Source organism: Tursiops truncatus, chromosome 6 (genome assembly GCF_011762595.2).
Source record: "Tursiops truncatus isolate mTurTru1 chromosome 6, mTurTru1.mat.Y, whole genome shotgun sequence".
NCBI lineage: Eukaryota > Metazoa > Chordata > Mammalia > Artiodactyla > Delphinidae > Tursiops > Tursiops truncatus.
In genome coordinates, this window is record NC_047039.1 from 112,688,039 (window position 1) to 112,710,338 (window position 22,300).

The window sequence follows — 22,300 nt, forward strand, 5'->3', positions numbered from 1 at the left end:
GCGGTGCCTCTGCAGCCACATGCCCGTTGGGCACTGAACTGCCCAGTTCCACGTAGGCAGCAGCTGGGACCACGTGGTGGGGGAAGGGTAACCATGGCAACCTCCCCCCAGTCATCGCTAAGTAATTCCTCCACAATGTACAATTGCTCTGTTTATAGGAAGAATGCTGACCATATATTCTGGTTTTCCATGCACAATACTTCACTAGGAAAGAATGCAGAACCCACCAGAAGGAGCTCACGTTGCACTTTTCCCAGTCAACCAAACCTCTTCCTGGTCCTTGGGGAATATGATGGATGGGGTTCCACCGCTCTCCCTGCAACCCGAGAAGATGTAGGCTGCCCGGCCTCGGACCCACTGCCCAGAGGAGGGTCCCCATGTGTCAGACCACGGATGCCTCCCACCTGAAAACCTCCTGAAGACATAAGGGGCCGTGGACTGTGCCAACCGCGGGTCTGGAGTCTGTAATCGGGCCAAACCACCACGGCCCTGGTTGGTCAGAATGAAAATTCAGCCCGTTGAAGTGCAAGGGAGTTTGGCTTCTCGCTGACTGAGGCCACAAACGCTGCTCTGTAACTTCAGCTGAGCCTCCGTTCTCTGGGGAAGAGGCACACACGCTCTCTTCCTTGCGACATGAAGTTCAAACTTAGGAGGGCAAGATGACTTTCAGGCACTAAAAATACTCCATGGGTTCTTCTCGAGGAGGGCAATCCGCCCCGCTGCTGGGCCCGCCTCGGGAGAAATGCTTTCACTCCCCATCCCGCCTTTGATGGATGTGGGGGCCGTGTCGTTGGTATTCCAAACGAGGCCTGTAATTTCCTGCGACCTGGAAATCCAGATGTTCCCCGGCTTAGACTTTACCGCTCAGAACAATGAACTTTACTAAAATGCACCCTGGAACTTTTTTGAAACTATTTTTTCATGGGATGCGCGTGACGGGAAAGCGCAGAAAGCAACCAAGTGTGGCTCAGTGAACGATCACGGAGTACGCGCCCAGGTGTCGACAGCCAGGTGGCGGCCGCTGAGAGCCCGTGAGCCCCTCCCACCTCTGTCCCTTCACCTGCGCCCAGAGTGGCCCCCACTGCCTCGAATGACGCCTTAAGTGAGATTCATCTGTGTCGCCAGGTACGCTCTTTTTTCCCATTGCTGTGTAACCGCATCGAGGCCTTTCTTAAAAAGAAAAGAAAATTAGTTTGTTATTTGAAGGGGAAACCTACCCCGGCGGGAGCTCCGGGTGGGAGGAAGTTTGGCTCTCCCGGGCCACCGTCCATCAACGGCACCCACGTGTGACTCACCGCTGGTGTCTTCAGGCTGCCTCCAGTGAGCTGGAGAAGGAATCTCAGTTATTAAAGGCTGTGCTAATTACAAGCGCCTCCCGCAGACGGTCCAGTGCGGGGTAATCCTTTCCTTTCCCTGTCCCCAGTTTCTACATTTTTTAATGAGAGGAGGCAGAGAGCTGGTCTAGGATGCAAAAGATAAGCTGTTCTCCCAACTTCAAACAACCTCCCTGCATCTGGAGCCTAGACGCCCCACCCAAGCCCCGTCCTCTGCAGAGATGGTACCCAAGAGATACACGGGCTTGGCATCCACCCTGCCCAGGGCCTGGTCACAAAATCAGTGGACAATATCGACCGCTTTCCTATAAAGAAACAAAGCCAGCAAGAACACGTAAAGGAAGAACAGAACCTATTTACAAAACACTAAAGCATTCCAAAATGACTAAGCCTGTTTGACAAAGATATCTATACGAGGAAAGCATTGAACCTAAGTTCTAGAAATCAGACAAAAATGGAAGAGGAAACTCTTCGTGGATAGGAGGCATATTAAATATAAGACTGCCATTTCTTCCTAGAATTATCTATTCATGGAACTGAATCCTCAGGAAAATATCAGTAGTATTCTCCGCGGTGGTGTTGCAGGGAATTTAAGAGATAATTTTTCAGTTCAAATAAAATAATGAACTCATGAGGACAGACTAGGAATTTCTGCTTCAGTACCGAAGTCACCAAAGCAGCCCTCTCTGACATTAAAGCCACCACATTTAAAACAGCTTGGTACTGGAGATGTCAGCCCATCGGCGGAACGGAGCAAATCCAGAAATAACCCCAGAAAGACATGTGGGCTCTTAGAAGATGATAAGTTGGAGGGAGAAGATGGAATGTCCTGTAAATTATGGTCCCGCAAATGACTAGTCATTTGGAGGCAAAAAGCTTAAGGAAGAACTGAAGTCCTACTCTCTCCTTGCACCAAAACAAATTCCAGAAGGATGGAGTTTTAAACATGAAAAATAAGACCATAAAAAGTAGGGGCAAAATCACACATGGATTTATAATACAGTCTTGGCGTGGGAAAAAACATTCTAGACTGTACCCAAAAGAAGTCATATCAGAGGATATTGACTGATTTGAATACAAAAAATGTGAAGGTTCTGCAAAGCGTACACATGTACACACATGTGTGCATATGTACGTCCTTATAACATACAGATTATCCAAATTCAAAGATAATCTAGCGGCCAAAAAACAAAACCAAAATCCTGCCACAGGATAGACCGAGGCTCCATTCCTTAATAAACTAAGAGCTTATACAAATCAAAAAGCCTCCAATTAGATGAAAAGATGTGAAACCCAACTCAAGTGATTTCTGAGCTATTATATTGGCAGAAATGTGAACGTTTTCAATACCCGGTATTGGCGAGGGTTCGGCAGAAGAGGCCGGCCCGAGGCCACGGTGCAAGGCCAATCGTGTTCTTGTTGGCGGGACACTCTGCTCACCCCAGTCGACACTTAACATGCACCTTCAGCCTCTCAGTTAGGAATTCCGCTCCACGACTTTACTTACTCTTAAGGAAGTACGCCAAGATACACACAAGAGAGTGTTTACAGCCCCATTGCTTGTAAAGGCAAGAACACTGCAAACAACGGAGGTGTTGCCCCAGCACCGAGGCACTAGCCGCGGGAGCTGCTCTGGACGCTTCCCTGTGACGTAGACACCCTCATCCTCCTCGTGATGCAGACAAGGAAACCGAGGCACAGAGAGGTTGGGTCCCTGCCCAAGGTCACACAGCAGGTGAGGCCTGGCACGGAACCTGGCACATGGCGGAAGCCGCTCCCCGGCAGCCAGTGCTATTCTTATCACGGTGGGCGTGAGGGGCTCGGGCTAACGGTTTATTTCTTGAAGTGGTTTGTATCATCCTTGCAAAACGTGTGAGGCTGATTCTCTCCACCTAAGCGCTCTAACAGCAAATTGTAGGGCGGACCTGACTGGGTGAGCAGTCCTGGAAAACAGGAAGATTTGGTGACTCCGCTGTGTCCTGAGCAGACCATCACCATCCTGGAGGCCACAGGAAGGTGCCAGGGTGCTGGAAAGGAGTCCAGAGCACCCGCGGGCTCCACAGATGCTGGACAAGCGAAGCTGCAGCCCCTCCTGCCTGCTGGAGCCCAACCAGGCTGGCCAGGCAGTGCTTCTCCCCTGCACGGAGCATTGCTCCCCGACGAGGCCCCGGGGCTGCGAGCCACGCTCGGCCACTTCCAGGAAGTCATCTGAAGCCAGTCGTAAAGGCTGGGAGGATCCCCCTCCTCTGGGTTCCGGCTCTGGAGCCGCTCCAGACGCGCTCCCCACACCCTTGGCAGAGGTCCAGGGGGATTCTTCCCTCTAGTTGAACCAGAGAATCTACAGGGGGGGGCTTGTCCTGCAGATGAGGCATGGCTCCCTGGGGCACTGCAGGCCAGTGTGGAGGTCACTCTGAGGGCAGGGCCTAGGGACGGGCGGGGGGGGGGGGTGGCGGCGGGCCTCAGTCCCCGGGAAACTAAGAACAAGGTATTAACAAATGTCTCCCATGGTAAGACCATCCCAGGGTCCTCACCAGCTGTAAGGGGAGGCCCCTAGGGGCTGCTTTCGGGGCCCTAGAGGGAGTGGCGTGGCCCAATAGCGGGCAGCACAGGGCTCGTTCTCCAGACACCTGGTCACCCTTCACACCGCGCGTGACTCGCCCGTCCCGGGAGAGGGGCGAGCGGGGAAGAGGGATTGGACTGCCCAGCTGGGAAGGACGAGCAGTGGAATCTCCACTCCGCTGATAAGGAAATAATTCTCCATCATTGTCTCCGGTTCAGCCGCGATCACCTTGTGTGTTACAACTGACGTTCCTTCAGGAAAACCAGAGTCACAGACAGTGAGAGCTGGAGGGGCCTGGACGTAGCCATTCAGTCCAGGAGCCGTCTGGGCAAGCTCCCTTCCCACTCGGCCCTCAGCTTCCCGGAATGAAGGGTGGCCTGGATGACGGCTGCCAGAGATCCTTTCACCTGGACCTTCTGGGTCCCCAGGGCCTCTCTGGACATCTCCATGGGGTAGCGGGGTCCGCGGGGGAGAGAGCACAGCTGGTCACAGTGAGGCCATGGGCGGGGGGACAGAGAGGAGGCAGGTTAAAGGGGAGCACATGGGCAGGGGTGGGGGAGGGACCACCGTGGGCCCACCGTGAGGACAGAGCCTCAGCCGGCCCAAGGCTCGCGGCGCTGGGGAGGGGACCTGGGCCTGGGCAGCAGGCAGACGTGCCCCTAGACGAAGGCCTGGAAAGCCCAATACGGCCGGAGGGGGACAGAGCAGCCCCGGGCCCAGCCTCAAGGCCCAGTCCCTTCTCCCACAGCCACAGCTAGGCAGCAGCTATCCGTGTCTGAGGCCTCCTCCACTGCCCCCACTTACAGCCACAGCTAGGCAGCAGCTGTCCGTATCTGAGGCCTCCTCCACTGCCCCCACTTACAGCCACAGCTAGGCAGCAGCTGTCTGTATTTGAGGCCTCCCCCACTGCCCCCACCTCCTTCGCTTCTTGCTCCAGTTGCAATTTCGTTCCAAATGGTAAATATTTTATTTCCATCTGTGAGGCTCCCATGCAGATGACTTTCATGTGGAAAATACCTTTTGCTACTCAATCCAGCACAGGAGTCTGTAGTCCAGAAGATGAGTTCTTTGTGATGCCAGTGGGCAAGCTTTTAGCAAAACACTCCGCCTTCCTCTGGACCACGATAAAGCAAGGGAATTACCCCCCGGGCCCCTGGCAGATGACATCTCCAGGGTAAGGGAGCAGAGAGTCCACTTCTGAGTCGTTGTTTCAACCCCGCCTGGCCCAGTGTTGGCACACAGCCCTCCAAGACCCCTCCACTGGGTGGAGCACAGGGGTTCCCAGCGTAGACTTGGGGAGCCGCTTCCTAGCTGAGTGACCTGGGGAAAGTTACTCCCCCTCTTTGATCCTTGCGTTCCCCTCTGTAAACTGGAGGTGAGAACGGAACCTTCTTCAGAGTTTGCTGCAAGCGTGGCATTAAGTGATGCTTAGAGTGTTTAGCCCACTGTTCAAGCTCTTGCAATAGAAGTGGCCAGAAATATGGAATCTTAGACATTTAGTGCACCCCTTCAGCTTACAAAAACATGCTTGGATTGCTAATTAAAGTAACAGCTGCTGGGTACGCCAGGGGCTGCTGGCACGCCAGGGACGCGTGCTGAGGCCCAGAGCAAACCCTGTGCTTGTACCAGCACAGGGTTCAAAGGATGTATTTAAGGAAGATCAGCCCGTTGGGTGTCTCTCTCCCCCTGAGGGCAAATCCAGTCACCTCCTGACTGCGGCTGCCCTGAGCGTGGAGCCTCACCTGTCTGCCCCCAGCGCTGCGTTCCCAGGGGCCCTTTACAGACGGAGGATGGACGGGGCCTCTGCAGTTCACCCCTGGACCCACTGGCCTCTCAACAGAGTTCACACCCGAGAACAGCTGCTCGTAAATGCGGTTTTCATTAATTTCCTGGAAGATGGAGTTTTAATTTCCACATGATGGGTCTTGGGAGACCTGGGGAAGGAGGACCCAGTGCAGAGCTGGCCTCCGTGGTCCCTGGCACCCTTGTTTATATTTATTCCCACATTATTTGTTTAATCGTCTCCAGCCCGTGCCCAGTGTTCTGGCTCCGAAGGGAAGGGGCCAAGTCCATGAGAAAGCGCCCCATGTACTTTCCTGGGGGGAGGATCCCCCCAAGAAACTTGAACTTGCAGCAGCTCAAAGGGGGGCGGTGTTGAGACCCCACAAAGGACAGCGAGGCCCCTCCAATGGGTGGACCTCACGTCACTCCTCTAGAATGTTCTTTGAGCAGTCCCAGAACGTCCATTCCAGGGAGGGGACCACTGTGGTCCAGGAAGCCCGGGAAGGAGGACAAAACTTGCAGCAGAAACGCCGCGTCGGGATGGACACATGGACACACGGGCTGCCCAGTTCCAAGTCTTCAGAGTGTGAGCGTGAGTGGAGAGCGCAGCCGGGCATCGCCCCAGGCAGGGCTGCCGGTCCCTGCGGCCTCCCTGCCGACAGGTTGAGGGCTGCCAGCTCCTTCCTCTGCTTCGAGATGTTGCTTCCATCCAGCCAAAGCACAGGGGGGCCGGGGAAGGCTGAGCAAGGGCCCTGCCTCTCACTCCCAAGCAGCTTAATGTGTTACAGGAGGACAGCTCCTGCTGCCCTCGCGCGGGGACTCTGCGCCAGGCGCGGCCACCCTGACTGTGTGACGGGGGACAGTTCGTGCATCCTGCCCGCCTCAGGTTCCTCGTCTGGAAAGTGAACTTCGTAAGGGCACCTGTCTCACGGGAGCACGACATCCTCAAGGAGCTAAAATTTGCCGAATGTTTAAAAGCCGTCAGGGCACACGGTGAGTTCTCCAGAAGTGCTGGTTAAATTAAGAAGATGCATAAGAAAGGAGGCCAGATATAGGAGGAGGTGGGTGTCCCAGCACAGTGGGAGGCCAGGGGGCCTCATCTCCCAGACACGGAACCGAGGAGTCAGAGAGCCGGGGGCCCAGCTGGTGGGCAGGAGTGGCCTTGAACCAGACATTCCAGGAAGCAGCAGTAAGGTGGCCCTGCCCCCCAGCAGCAGTGACCTCCAGGGTGGAGGGTGGGGGCATGGGACCCCTCCCAGCGTGGAAGTGCCCACTCTGCCTGCCCCGGGTAGCCCTGCGGGGTCACATCACTGCACAGACATCTGTGGAGTTTCACCAACAGCCCAGTAAGGTCCTGGCCTGCAGCTCCTGTCTTTGGCCCTCAGATGGGGTCCCTGCTCCAATGATCAGGGTGCTAACGCAGCGCCCCCAATCCCATCCAGCGCCCCATCCATGTCCCCAGACCCGCCCAGCTCGCCAGGGACCCTGTTCCAGGCTGAGAGGCTGAGTCCCGGCTTCCCCGAGGCAGCTCACCCAGGCCAGTGCCACCAGCACCTTCCAGCCGGCTCTGCCCCCCTCCTCACCTGCTCCCCTCGGGCCCCAAACTCAGCTTGCTTTCGTTGTTTGTTTGGGGACTTTTAAGTGTCAAAAATGTACACTTTTAAGTGTAAAATATTTCAAACACATCGGAAAGTGCATAGCAGCACTGCCCAGTAGTCCTTTCTGTGATGGGGGATGTCCTACCTCTGCCCGTGCGATTCAGCAGCGCTGGACGGACACGTGGGGCCTGGGGCACTGGAAACGTGACCTGCCTGCCTGGAAACCTTCAGGTGGAATCTGATTCGATCTCAATTCACGGCCGTGACTGGGCTGCCACGCGGGACAGCACGGGCTTAGAGGAGATGGCTCAGACACCACGAACGTCAACGTTCATGAAGTTTCTGTGCCATTTTAGTTTCTCCAGAAACAGAGACAGGGATTGGAGGGCAGGCTGTTCACTTGGAGGATGGAGAGAACGCTGGGGGCGGGGAGTGGGCCACAGGAAAGGGGAGGCACCAGTTAAGAGCATCCTCTCCAGGTGGACACATGAGGACTGGCCCGGGCACACAGCGCTGATACGGCAGCGGTACCGTGCTGGATGGATGAATCACGCGTGGGCACCCACAGAACGGAGTGTCATTCAGCCGTGCAAAGAGGTGAAGCGCTGACACAAGCTATACTCGAACCCCGAAGACATGGTGCTGAGGGGAGAAGCGAGACATGCAGGGGATGAGCGGGAGTGACGGGTACAGGTTGCTATTCAGCTGAGGGAAATGTATTCCAAGTAGATAGAGGTAACCGTCGGACAACATTTGAACGTACCAAAGTCCACTGGACTGTTAACCTCTCCGCAAAAAAACACACAAGAATGTGTGAAGTCAGTTCTCACAGCAGGGGACTGGGGGTGCGGTGCTGCAGGGGCATGCTGGGAAAAGGTTCCAGAAGTAACATCCCCAAGGGTAGGGAGCTGGGGTATTTATACACCACCACGACCCCCCGCCCGTCATGATGGCCAAGCATCCCTGGGCACAGAGGTGCAGCCCTGGGGACTGAGCTGTCTGGAGGACGCTGAGGGAGAGGGTTGGGGGAACGTGGGGGGGCCCAGATGCTGCTTCTCCCGTTCTTTATAATAATAATAATGAAACAGCCCCTCTGTGCACCGCCTGCATCCCATCCCACCCGCCCCCAGAGATCATCTCTCTCTTCTTTATTTTTTGGCCATGCTGCGCACCTTGCAGGATCTTAGTTCCTCGACCAGGGACTGAGCCCAGGCCCTCGGCAGTGAAAGCGCGGAGTCCTAACCACTGGACCGCCAAGGAATCCCTGAGACCACCTTTCTCTTGAATCCCCGTGTGACGGGGAGAACGGTGCCCCCAAAGATGCTCTAAGTCCCCAAACCCGTGACTCGGTTATCGGAGAGGACTCTGCAGATGATTAAGGGAAGGATCTGGAGATGGAGGTTACCTTGCGCGATGGGGCTGGGTCCTGTGGTGTCACGAGGGTCCCTACGGGAGGGAGGCAGGAGGTCAGAGCGGAGAGAAGATGTGAGGACGAAGGCTGAGGTCTAGGAGGGAAGACGCTTCCGGGAGCCCAGGAAGGGCCGAGGAACGCAGGCGCCTCCAGAGCTGGGACAGGCTGGGCGGCCGATGGCCCCCTGGAGCCTCCGGAAGGACCCCGCCCTGCTGACACCCAGGCTGCAGTCCAGTGAGGCGGCTCTTGCACTTCTGACCCCCAGGACTGTGAGATCGCACGTGTGCACTGCGTTAAGCTGTCAAGTCTGTGGTCATCTTGCGGCAGCGGCAGGTGTGGCATTTACGGCCCGAGCATCGATTATCACGTCTCCCACTTGCCTCGCTCCCTCACTTCTGTTCTATATTCATCCCTGCTGATTCACGGAACCGTTACCCATCCTTGTACTGCTGAGTAGCATTCTGCCACGCGGACCCACCACAATTCACTCGTCCCAATCCCTATCTATGGGTTTGGAGCTGTTTCCGTGCGTTGGCGTTCTGTTTTGTCTTTTTTTCCTGGTACGCGGGCCTCTCACTGTTGTGGCCTCCCCCGTTGCGGAGCACAGGCTCTGGACGCGCAGGCTCAGAGGCCATGGCTCACCGGCCCAGCCGCTCCGCGGCATGTGGGATCCTCCCAGACCGGGGCACGAACCTGTGTCCCCTGCATCGGCAGGCGGACTCTCAACCGCTGCGCCACCAGGGAAGACCCCAGCGTGGGCATCTTAACGGGCACTTATAAACTTCTTTGCGCTCTTTCCTGTTTTGTAGGTTTCTCTGGACTTGTATGTCCGGTGTTTATTTATTCAGCAAATGCTTCCCGAGCATCTGTACTCGATGCTACTTACTAAGAACACAGCCGGGCAGGGCTGGGCTCCAAACACAGCTGGTCCACCAGCCACAAGCCACAGAACACAAGTCAGGCTGCCGGGGGCTCCCTGGCGCCCCTTCCCCAGGCACCCTGTGAGAAGGAAGTACCCTCATCTCCATCCGCCCCAGCAACCCCACAACCCCCCAAGAAACCCTTCCTGCCCGCCTCTCTCAGTGGAAACTAAGCCTCCTTCTGTGTGCCGTGGGGCAGGCAGGGTGAGAAGTGACCGGCGGTTTGGAACCCGCTGGTCTCGGCATCTGTGCCTCTGCCCTGGTTACAAGACATGTGGCGGGCCGTGCTGAGAAGACACGTCAACACTGTCAGACCACGAGCATTTCAGGAGGGGCACTCAGCGCCCTAAGGACGTATCATCAGGTGTGAGGTATGAGGTCATCACAGAGGCTACCCCAGGCCTCCCTGTATGCGCCAGGCAAGGCGAGCCCCTCTCTGCAAGCCTTCTCTGCAGTCATCACAGTAAGGCTAGCAATTTCCCCATCTCACGGATGAAGACGCTGAACTTCGAGAGGATTGGTCCCCTGCCCAGGTAAGCCCAAGTGGGCAGAACGTCGACTGCAGGGCTTTCGAGGTCTTCTGCCGGAGGAAATTCCACCTCTTCTGGGAATGCCCTGTTTGGTTCGTCCTGTAGATGGGAGGCCCCTAAAGGGAAAGCCAGTCTTTCTGTTCTCAGGACCCAGGCCAGGGGCTCTGAGTCTCTGTTGTGCTTAGAATACAGGGACCTGATCTGAATCCTGAAATCATTCCTTTATTTATCAAAAAAAAAAAAAATCTACTGAGATTTGCCGTGTGCTGGGCGCTGGGCTTGGTGTGGGGCTGGATGTGGATGAGACAGAGAGGGCCACGCCAATCGGAACCTGCAGAGGGTCTGATTTCCAACTCGCCTGAGTCAGGGCCCCAACAGGAGGCAAGTGCTCTCTCAGGACAAGATCATTCAAGGAGGGTTTATTCCCAAAGGGACGATTGCAGTGGTGCAGGAGAACGGGTGCCCTAGGGACAGCATGGTGACTGGGGGCTGCCATCCCAGCCCCCCGGGAGGAGGGGAGGTAGTTTCCAGACCCCACGTGGAGAAATCAGCCTGGGAGGAGATACACGGCCAGCAGAGATGACCTGGGGGGGGCGGGTCACAGAGCCTGCCTACTCCCCTCCCTCCTTTCTTCCCACCCCCACCCAGTGGCTGAGTCCACCTGGAAGCCAGAGGAGCAAGGTGCCTTTGATATGGTCTACCCAGGACCACCCTCAGGACAGAGCAGAGGGGCGAAAGGCGGACCATGGGTACAGAGGGGCAAGCAAAACACCAACAAATGTAAAATGGTGCAGCCACCTTGGAAAACAGAAAGCTAAACGTGGAGTTTCCAGATGACCCAGTGAGTCCACTCCTGGGTACAGACCCAAAGGAACTGGAAACGGGAACCCAAGTCCAGGTACACATAGGCTCACAGCAGCACTTCCCACGCTAGCTAAAGGTGCAGACACGTGCACCCACCAGCAGACGCAGGATAAACAATACATGGCCATCCCTACAGTGGAATAGTATTTAGCCCTAAAAAGGAATGGCACTGATTCGTGCTACCACATGGACGAACCTTGAAAACATGACGCTGACGAAAGAAACCAGACACAAAAGGACAAATACTGTACATGACATATTGAGAAGAGGCAAATTCACAGAGACAGAAAGTAGATCGGAGGTTACCAGGGGCTGCGGGAGATGGGACGTTGTTACGTAGCAGTGACAGAGTTTCTGTCGGGGTGATGAAAGTGTTTTGAAAATAAATAGTGGGGATGGTTGTACAACATTGTCAATGTAATTAATACCACTAAATCATACATTAAAATGGGTGAACTTTTTGGTATGTGAGTTACATCCCAATAAAGCTGTTTTTTTTTTTTAAAAAAATCAGGGCTTCCCTGGTGGCGCAGTGGTTGAGAGTCCGCCTGCCGATGCGGGGGATGCGGGTTCGTGTCCCGGTCCAGGAAGATCCCACATGCCGCGGAGGGGCTGGGCCCGTGAGCCGTGGCCACTGGGCCTGCGCGTCCGGAGCCTGTGCTCCACAACGGGAGAGGCCACAACAGTGAGAGGCCCGTGTACCGCAAAAAAAAAAAAAAAAAAAAATAATGAGACACATTCCACCCCTCTGCCCCTCAACACTCATCCAGTCCTGTCCTCCCTCTGGTTGAAAAGCTCATGTCCCCAGCACAGAGGATGGACCATGTCCCAGGAGCTGCCACATCATCGTGGGCAGTGTCAGTATGATTACAGGACACGCTCCCCCCTGAAACGTACAACCGGCTGTACCAGCGCTTTTCCTGCAGGGCAAATGGAAAGGGGCAGGGGGGACAGGAACAATGTGGGGCTTCCTTCCACCTAGGGTTCCATTGCCCCTTGACCTCTGCATGACCTCTGCTGGTGGGGTGACCCAAGACTTCACTTGCCAAGGATCCGGGTCCTTGGTGGCCCTGCCTTTGTTTTCTCCCCTCGTGAGGAATTTCGTATGTAAACAGCACAGCCTAGGTTTGATATATTTCTCCCATCTGTCAGCATCTTTTAACTGGTAAGTTTTGTCCTTGTATGTTTAGTGTGATGGCGGGTGTACTTGAAATCACTCTGTCTTCCTTGAGCTCTTGCTATCCATCCTGACCCCTCCAGGCTCCCCGCCCAGCCCTGTCCTGCCTTTCTAGGGACTGAGGTTCTCTTCAGTTCTGTCTTTCCCCTCTGCTGCTTTTTCCACTCTATTTGTTTCTAGCAGTTATCCTTAGAGGTTTGACGTGCCTATCTAAGCTGAAAATTGATTTCTCTACCTTTCCCTGAAACGAGAGCAGGAATCTGAACTACTTTCACTCCTATCAACCCTCCCACCTTTCTTGTTATTCTTGGCTGGTACCTGAGTTCTATCTTTTTCATCCCTCAAATGAGATTTGTCTTCTACAGTCACAGCGGACGAGGCTGGTGCTGGGCTGGGTCTCTTCTTTTTACCATTTCTTCCAACAGCAGCACCAGTCTGACTGAATGCGTGTGTGCGCGTGCAGGCGTGTAGGAGCGCCCTTGGGACAGTGGTGGCCACTTTGCCTGCAGGGGATGCAGGCTGTGCCTGAGCCCACCCCCACCCCTCCCTCCCTGACCTCCAAGCACAGCCTCCTTCTGTGTTTGGTAAACATGTGAGAAACTCTAAACAAAACCTTTGCAAACCATTCCTTCTGGCATCTCCTTCTCCCTTTGGATCATTCTCTTTCCTCTTGAATCATATATTTTCTGAGTCCTTTTCCTGAGCGTCTGTGGAGCTCTAACTCAGATCTTGTTTGTCTGACATTGTCTTTACCCAATGTTTTTTTGTTTTGTTTTGTTTTGTTTTGTTGTTTTTGTTTTTTTTTGCGGTACGCGGGCCTCTCACTTCTGTGGCCTCTCCCGCTGCGGAGCACAGGCTCTGGACGCACAGGCTCAGCGGCCATGGCTCACCGGCCCAGCCGCTCCACGGCATGTGGGATCTTCCCGGACCGGGGCACGAACCCGCGTCCCCTGCATCGGCAGGCGGACTCTCAACCACTGCGCCACCAGGGAAGCCCTATCCCACGTTTTTTAAATGGCCTTTTATGGGCATATGATGGAAGGAAGGGGAGTGCTGTTTGGAGCGCCTTAGGAGATGCCTTCCCGTCGCTGTTCTTTGAGAGTCTGTTGTCAGCATGGCTGTCCTTGATGGGGAATCAGTCTTTTCTGTCTGTCTGATTACATAGGACCTTCTCTCCGTTCACAGCCCCCATGTGCTATTGTGTGTCTGCCGTGGCTTACCTCTCGTCACCCAGCTTCCCGAATCTCAGGACACATGCCTGTCATCAACTGCCGCCCCTTCTCAGCTGTGAGCGCTTTGATCACAGCCCCTCTTCCGTCTTCTACTTCCCCTCCTCCTGCCGCCAGGACGGTGGTCCCCTCCCGCCCTGAAGCAGGCCTGCGTGGCTTCCAAGACTGGGTCACAAAGGTCACTGCAGCCTCCCCAGCTCTCTGGGGAAGCAGCCACCACGCTACCTGCCCCTGTGAGGACACCGGAGCAGCCCCACGGGGAGGCCCCTCCCAATTCTCCTGCCAGGCGCGTAGGTCCTCGGGCGCAAATGCGCGGTTGCCTAGGAACGGGGTGGGGGAAGGTGGCAAAACGGTTCCCCCTGCGCACAAGACCTCCCTTGGCCCCGGGCGTCTGCCTCAGCGTTCTCTCCTCCAGGAAGTTTCTGGAACGTCTGCAGCCACTTGATTCCCCCTTCTCCGGGTGTCTTGCCATCTTCCAGGCCTGTCACTTTCAGTGCATGTCCTGTTGTGTCATAAGCCCGACTTTTCTCTCATTTGAGTTTCTTGATTCAAAGTCCATAGAGTATCAGATTATTTCCTCGTCTCCTGCGTGGTGCCCAATTCTGGACCCTGTTCCCCGTAGGAGGCCGGGGGAGATTTCTTGGAGAGTCCAGGGCCTGAAAACAAACGCCCCGCGTGGAAATCACGCTGCTGTCCTCACCACGAGGGGCAGCTGTATAAAGGGCTTCCTACCGCCGCGGGATCCCCAAGGGCAGGGCTATTTGGGTCTCCTCATTACCAGCACTGTGTCCCCCACACAGGCCTGACACCGTAGGGGCTCAGCTTCTACTTTCAGAAGGATATGAATGCGGTTTTCTTTGCCCTTTGGCTGCCGACTGAAGAGTGGAGAGCAAACCCCACCTCCATTTCATCAGCTGGGAAGGCCTTTTGGTGAAAAGCCCTCTTCCGTTCCACCCCATTCCAATGACAATCTTCCCTGGCCCGGACTCTTGTTTTCTTTTAATATTGTATTTTACTGTAGTAGAAAACGCAAAACATAAAATTTACCATTGTAACCACTTTACAGTGGAAACTTCAAGGGCATTTACGCAATTCTCGACCTTGTGCAACCATCCCCCGCTCTGGTTCCAGACTTTGGGCCCTGAGTGTTCCTCCTGCTTCCACACTGTATACTTTTCTCTACGCGTCTCCCGGGAGCTGCCTAAAATCCTCATGGAATGAGGCGAGATTTCCATTAAGAAAATACCTGAATCGAAAGGATGAAGTTTGGGCTCTTTTAAACTCGTCTCTCCTGAGAACGCACGGCAGATGAAGGTGAGCTGGGGGTTTCTGCGTTAGCATTGGTCTAGGCGTCCAGCTCTTTCTGAGTTTTGGCAGCCAAAGACCTCTTTCCATGACACCACCGGCTCCCAGCTCCTGGGCTCCGGGACCCCTCACTGGCGGCCCACACCCGGGAGCTGCCCAGGCTGTGGATTCTGTTTCCCTGGGTTACACACAAAAGTTTTGTCCCCCTTGGCTCTGTAGATGGCTCTGTGTAACACAAACTGACCAACGCCAGAAGCGATGGCTAGAGCCGGCATCCCGGGGAGGTCGGAGGGCCGCTCCCGCCCCGCGCCCCCTGCCCGCCTGTCGTGGCCGCACCCTCGGAGGAGGAGACCGGCGGAAGCCCAACAGCAAACTCCCAAAGGGCAGCAGCCCTCCTCCCTGCCCTCGACCCCCAGGGCACTGCCTTTCTTAGCTTTTGTTCCCTGTCGGGACATCTTTGCCAAACCCTGAGTGGAAACATCTGAGCAGCTCTGGCTGCATCTCAAGGCTGGGATTCGAACACGGCTCAGAGCTGCCAGCTGGTCAGTGCATCTTGGGTTGCGGATCTCTGCAGCTTGGCAGTGAGAAGTCCTGGACGAGAGGCCCCAACTCTGCCTTCTCCTGCAGCATGTCTGAACACAGGCGGGCTCCCTGGAGGAAGAAGGAGAGACGGAGGAGAGGGCACAGCTGAGGCCTTGGAGATGGAGAAAGCTCCTGACTGACCCCCTCACCATTACCTGCGACTCGGTCATCCCAGCTGCACGCCGTCCAGTCAGAAGTGTCCGCAAGGCTGCGGAAAGCGCGAGGCAGAGCTGCAGACCCCAGGCCACCACCCTCAGACCTAGGCCAGCCTCCTTCTGCTGAAGGTCCGACGGGCCGGAAGGCAGCGAGGGCGCTCCGTGACCCCCCGGCACAGGGCGGCACCAGCAGCCCTGAAGGCTGCGTGGGGTCTCCAGCAGAGCCAAGACGGGGCAGCCACATACACCTCAGCGGCACCCAGGCCCCGGCCTGCAGCAAGGAAGAGGGAGGAGCCGGGTCCTGGATGTTCCTGGCACAGCAGGGGGAACCTGGCGAGTGTCCGCTGAAGCAACCTGCCAGCTTCAGAAAGGCCCGTGATGTGATGCCAGGTCGGACAGGAAGTGATCTTCTCAAAAACGTTCACTTTCACCTCATCCAGCCTTTGCAGGTGAAACACAGGGGACAGGGGAAGCAAGGAAAACGACGCCCGAGGACATCCAGACTACGACAGTGCACGAGGCGACCGGCTTGCTCTCCAAAACGTCCATGAGTCAGTGTCCTGGGAAAACGTGAAGGGGGCGGGGGGTGTTCTCCCGTGAAATAGATCAGAGGCGGAGCCAAGCGGGAGATGCGGATTACATTCTAGGTCCCAAAACCCAGAAAGCCAGAAGGTGCCTCTCTGCACAACTGAAGAAATGAAAGATAGAGTGAGGAGACTGCAAAGTTCTCCAGGGCCAGGACGGTATCACGCTGATGATGGAGCGCGACCTTCCTTTTAGCGGAGGCCAAAAAAGCCAGAGGGTTTGGAGGTGAAGCATGGGGTGTCTGCAACTTTCTTTCGAATGAGAAGAGAAAAAGTGGAAGGGGAGGAGGGGCAGAAGCCTCCCGCGGCTATCCATCCATCAGGGTCCGGACAGAAGCACGGGCAGCCTGGGGAGCTGAGCGCATTATGTAGAGGGACTGGTTACAGATGTCTGGCCAGGGAGGGGGAGACTGGGGAGGAGAGCCCGGTGGGAGCTGTTACCCCATCAGCAGGGAGACGGGTGCTTGAGAAGCCCTGCATGCACACACCCACCTCCCACCCGTGAGGAGGGAGCTGGGAGAAGACTGCCAGGGTGTCGCTGAGGCCAGGCGGTGGCCGCGTGGGCCAGCGTGGGCCTGCTGGCGTTTTCTTCCTTTCTGTTTGAAATGTGGAACATCTGAAAACTCTCATAATAATAAAAAATGGGGGGTGGGGAGGAGAAGACGGAGAGGCAGAGAGAAGAGGGCGGATGCCCACTCTGGCCTGAAAGGGGTGGAGGAAAGCCAGTCTGCAGCTCCTCCCCCCTCCCACCTCGGGGTCCCCGTGGGCCTCGGGCCGGGCAAGGGGGGTGCAGGCGGTCAGCTCGGGGGCGACGCAGCCCCTCTCTCCGGGTGGCAGAGCGGGCATCTGCCTGGATACCCAAACATAAACGGGCAAAACGTGAATAACGGGGGTTTCTGGGGGAATAACAACATTTGGGCCAAAACCAAACTCCGTAGACATGCTCACACGTACTTAAGGGGTTAGCACTGTTCTTCTTGGGAATTGCATGGGTGTGGAGAGTTTTGGCGCTTGACCCAAGAAGCAGCTCCTGTCAGGCCCTGCAGCGGAGCTCAGGAAACTCGACGAACCCTCAGACCTGCTGAGACGCGTCCCCAGCGATCAGGGCCAGCCCTGTGGCTGTCACACAAACACTAGGAGGACAGACCAACCCAGGCCCCAGAGCCACCGCCCGGCCCTCCCGCTGGGCCCAGGCCCTGGACACCCCTAGCCCACGCAGGCCCACGCTGCCCAGCCCACAGCGGGGGCCACGGTTCAGGTTTGTGTCTTGGTTACTGAGCGCCAGGAGCGGTGACCTCATTGGCACAGAGAGAGGACAGAGCCCGCTCCCCAACAAGGTCCCGGGGAGAGGCGGGGCCGAGGCACAAGCCAGCGAAGGCGCCAGGAGGGACCCCCTGAATGTAGGGAGGGGGCGGAGGGCACCCACGTCACCCACCCCTGCGCCCCTGATGGGACCCACAGACAAAACAGGCTGAGTGCATCGCCCAGGGTCAGACAGACGTGGGTTGGAACCCAGCGCCCTCTTCCTGGCTGTGTGCCCTGGACAGGTCACCCAGCATCTCTGAGCCTGTTTGCTGCTCTGTGTAAAGGGCTTGCTGAGAGCACCCACGACAGAGGCCCATGGAGAGCAGCACCTGGGAAGCCGTTTAAAGCATCTCCTTTGCACCACGAGTTGATTGACTTGGCGTGGAAATGTCCTGGGGCTGCTGTAACAGGTGACCGCAAACGGGGGGCTGCAAACAACAGACGTTCATCTCTCCCAGTTGTGATGGCTCGGCGGCTGTAAGTGCAGGCAACATTCTTCATTCACAGGATCATGTGTGAGAGTAGCTGTATCATCTCTGCATTTCAGTTCTGGATCATAAAGGAACTGGTAAAAATATGTTAGAAAAGGGCCCCTGGGTCTGATGGGGTGAGAACCATATGTGACAGTAACAGCCCAGGGCTGGAGCTCCGGGAGGACCGGAGGGGGTGTGGGAAGCAGGACTTGAGCAGGAATCTGAGAAATGGGTCCAAGAGAGGATCCACGTGCAGGGGCCGGCCTGGAACCGCAAGAGCCCGGCCTGAGGGTTTGTGGAAACAACCGGCTTGCCGTGGGTTTGCACCCACAGGGCCCAGGACAGGAAGGGGCACCACCAGCTCAGGCGCACCCGCCCCTCCAAGGGCGCTCTCGCACTTGCTGAGGCTGAGAAGTTGTGCTTCTCACCCGGCAGGAAGAGCAGGATTCAGGCTGAAGCCCGGGTCTTTGGGGGGCTGGTGGGGGGAGATGCTGACAGTGAACCTGGGCTGACATTTCCCTAAATGGAGAAGGCAAGAAACACAGGGGCACATTTTAGCCTTCCAGGGGGGAAAGAAGACAGAATTCTTTCTCTTTTAATAGTTCAAGCACGAGAAAGACACTTTGAACAAAGCCGGGCGAGTCAGAGGGCAGGAGGCCGGCTCACAGGCCAGGGCGGGGGCAGCACTCACGGCCCACGGGAGTCTGGGTCAGAAGCCCGGCAGCAGAAGCCAGGGGGTGATGGACCCAGCTCCGTGTCCCCCGAGTGCCCTGGGGACGCACAGAGAGGCAGTTAGAGGCTCAGAGCCTTTCAGTCCGTCCAAGGGAAAATCATTTTTTTGGAATGGGTGGGCGAGGAGCTCTATATACAAAGATGTTCTCAGCCGTATCATTTAGGATAATGAAGAGTTCAAAGTATGGAAGAGCGGCGGGGCGTGGTTAGTCTGGGAAATGTCTCTCCGGGTCAACAGCCCACAGACATTTAAATGGCCTGCAGGCTGGCTTAGGGGATAAGATTAACTGAAGAACAAGATTAGAGAGGCCCAGCAGGACGCCCACACTGTGACACACAGAGAGAAGGCCTCCTGGAAGGGGTAGCACAAATGCAAATGACAGCGTCTTTTAGGGAATAAAAACATAGGTCAGGGCTTCCCTGGTGGCGCAGTGGTTGGGAGTCCGCCTGCCGATGCAGGGGACGCAGGTTCGTGCCCCGGTCCAGGAGGATCCCACATGCCGCCGAGCGGCTGGGCCCGTGAGCCATGGCCGCTGAGCCTGCGCCTCCGGAGCCTGTGCTCCGCAACGGGAGGGGCCCCAGCAGTGAGAGGCCCGCGTACCGCAAAAAACAAACAAACAAACAAAAAACATAGGCCAATGGAAAGAGCAGGCAGAGGCCAGGTGGGCGTGGGATGTGGCGGGGACGCTGCGTACCTGGCTACAGGGTCTCCAAACCTGAGGAGCTGGCAGGAAAGTCAGCCCAAACGTGGCATCCAGAGGACCGCACCCCGCCAGAGGCGTCCTCGGCTACCGCCACGCCGCATTAACGCGCTCTCCCAGAAAGCCCCTGGAGGGTGCATGCAGGTGCCACGGAGAGGCCGCTTACCCTGAAGCAGGAGCGTCTGTTAACGTGTTGTCAACCAGGGGTGGGTAGCAGGTGAGAGGGGGGCAGGATTCCCCAGGGGGAGGCTCTGGGCAGGCCCAGCAGGCCCGGGAGATGGGCTCCGTCTACCCTCCTGCCCCAGCATCACATCCCCCGCGAGCCGGGCCACGTCAACAACTCCCAGCCACCTCTCCCAGACCTGGTGCCCATCCAGAGACACTGTGACCTGCGGGGGCTCGGCCCTCCCTCCATGTCCTCCCCCGGCTCTTCAAATGTGGGCCCCAGGACATCGGTCATCTCACCCAACCCTCCCAACAAGCCACTAGGAAGGTGTCACCAGCACCACCACCACCCCACTTTGTGAGGAGAGGAGATTGCAACTCAGAGACTGCTTGTTCCCAAGGCCACACAGTGCAGACGGAAAAGGGCTCAGGACCCCGCTGTCCAGGACTCCTTACCCTGAGCCAGTAACAGCATGTGGGCAGAGCCAAGAGCATGGCTTTGGGGTCAGCCGGACGTGAGTTTCAATCTCCACTCTGCACAAGGCCTCTGGGCCTCAGCTTCCTCATCTGTAAAGTGGGGACACGGACACCTGGAGGGTTACAGGTGATGACCTGCTTTCCTGGGCTGGCACGGGGTGGGGCGGTCGCTGTCAGCTCATAACCCCAGGGTCAGGGCCAGAGCTGGAGATCTCAGGCCACTCACACCTCGGGACTCTCGCCCCATCCGTGCAGGACTCGGTGTGGCCCAGCCTGAGGCCCTTGGCAGCCCATACCCTTGGCCCAGCAGCCCCAGTGGCCCTGCCCTGCAGTCACGGGCAGCAGAAGGGGGATAAACCCTCAAGGAGGGGGGAGAGCCTCCCCACAGGGCTGGGCCCGGGCGTCAGCTCACAGAGCCCGGCCAGGCTGGCCTGCCGCCGGCCCTTTAGCAACATGAGGGCGGTGAGGGGCTGTGGGAGTGGGAGCGCAGCAGCCTAGCCCCTCATCCCAGCAGGAGGGAGACCCCACCCCTGCCCATCGGCTCAGGCCAGGGTTCCTGGACCAGGCCTCGGTCCCCACTGGGGCCTGGACGGCCACAGCCCTCTTCATCAGCTGGGGTTCCCAGTCGAGCTGTCACGGTGGCCGGCCGCCAGCACCCGCCAGGCCGAGAGCTCCGATGACATCACTCTGGCCCAGGCGGCGGCAAAGTAAAAACAGATGACGCCTCGTCCGGGCTTGGACCCGCCTCAGGAGGCACCTCGCGAGCGGCCCTCCACCGGGTGGGCCCAAGGTGACCAGAGGCACCAGGACAGCTGCCCTGTCACAGTCCTCGCCCCCCTGAGTGCTCACCGCTCCCCTCTGGGCTGGGCCTCCAGGGAGGGTCGGCACCGCCTGTGCCTTGTTCACGGGCGTCTCCCAACCTCCGACGTGGCGCCGAGCACATGGTTGGCGTTCAGGAAATGCCAGTGGGATGAATGAAGGGCCACCAGCTGTCCCGGAGCCGTGGCTGGGGGTCCGAGGCTCCCCTCCCTCCGCCCCGGCAGGGTCACCGCCATTCCTCCTCCGTGGTGCTTTGCAGTCTCCCCCAGCTCCCAGCCGTCACCAAAGACCATAGATTAGATGATCGCATTCACGTGGAATGTCCAGAAGGAGCGAATCCATGAAGGCAGAGAGCAGATGAGTGGGTGGAGGCGTGGGGTAGGGGTCACGGCTAAAAAGCGTGGGGTGCTCTTGCAGGTGATGAAAGTGCCCTAAAGTTGAGAGCAGTGATGGCTGCGCACATCTGTGACCACACTCACGCCATGGGCCCCTTAAGTGGGAGAACCATGCGCATGTGAATTACGTCTCATAAAGCTGTTTAAACCAGAGGGAGCCAGTTCCTGATAAGCCAGGGGCCTGGGGCTGCTGACCTGGGAGCTCAGCTCTGAGGACCACCCACGTAGAAGGATCCAGCAGGCAGAGGGTGGAGGGTGTCTGTCTGATCCCCGCCCCAGGTTTTAAATGGGGCCTTCCCTGTTATGGGTGGAGGTGATGGAGACTGAGGCTTCCTCCTAGTATCATTATTATAGCTGTTACCGCAGAGCTTAATGGGGTCTCATTTGGTCCTTAGGAGAACCTCCGACCGATGGTATAATGGGCCCTGTGTGACGGGGGAGCCGAGTGCAGGGGGGCCACAGACGTCGGGGGTCTGGTCTGGCCCGAGACCCAACACCGGCATGTGATCTCTGCACAGGACACAGCTGCAGGTTGCTCACTCTTCTCTGAGGCTGTCAGAGTGTAACTTTCAGAAAACTGAAAGCAAGGCTGTCACACAAATATAAAATGAACATGGATCAACAATTCATTAGCTCATTAATACAGGAACCAAAAAGAGGCTGCAACAGTTTGAGGATCAGGGCAGGTGAGTTAAAGGTGACACAGGTCAGGGTCCCACCGGCAAGAGAACTGTAACCCTTGGGGGTCACCTTACCGCCAGATGCAAATCTGCAAGTTAACATAACTTCACAAAGTCCAAACTCTTAATTAATAGTAAACAGCAAAGTCCACAGGCACATTCTCTAGATAAGGAAATTCCTTGTGTAGCCTTAAATACTGCCCCAGGATGACTTAGAAAGGATAGCTTTTTTTTTTTCTTATTTTCAAGCTTTAAATAATTTTCCTTGACATTAAAGAAGGTACAAATAAATGGGAAGATATTCCATGCTCATAAATTGGAAGAATTCATGTTGTTAAAATGTCCACACTACCCAAAGCGATCTGCAGATTCAGTACAATTCCAATGGCATCTTGCATAGAAATAGAACCGACAGGGACTTCCCTGGCAGTCCAGTGGTTAAGACTCTGCACTTCTACTACGGGCAGTGCAAGTCTGATCCCTGGTCAGGGATCTAAGATCCCACATGCCGTGCGGCACAGC

The 22,300-nt window shown here is 56.6% G+C and overlaps 2 long non-coding RNA genes across 2 annotated transcripts; one reads left to right on the top strand and one right to left on the bottom strand.

The window, feature by feature from the left end:
- Positions 1-3,792: 3,792 nt before the first annotated feature.
- Positions 3,793-15,454, top strand: LOC141279022 (uncharacterized). Its single transcript, XR_012332755.1, has 3 exons — positions 3,793-7,871; positions 8,454-14,719; positions 15,338-15,454. It is a non-coding gene; the product is annotated as an uncharacterized lncRNA (long non-coding RNA).
- Positions 14,319-20,849, bottom strand: LOC141279023 (uncharacterized). The gene is made up of 3 exons (XR_012332756.1): positions 20,734-20,849; positions 14,652-19,974; positions 14,319-14,420 (listed from the first exon to the last, which is right to left on the bottom strand). It is a non-coding gene; the product is annotated as an uncharacterized lncRNA (long non-coding RNA).
- Between the last annotated feature and the right edge of the window lie 1,451 nt (positions 20,850-22,300).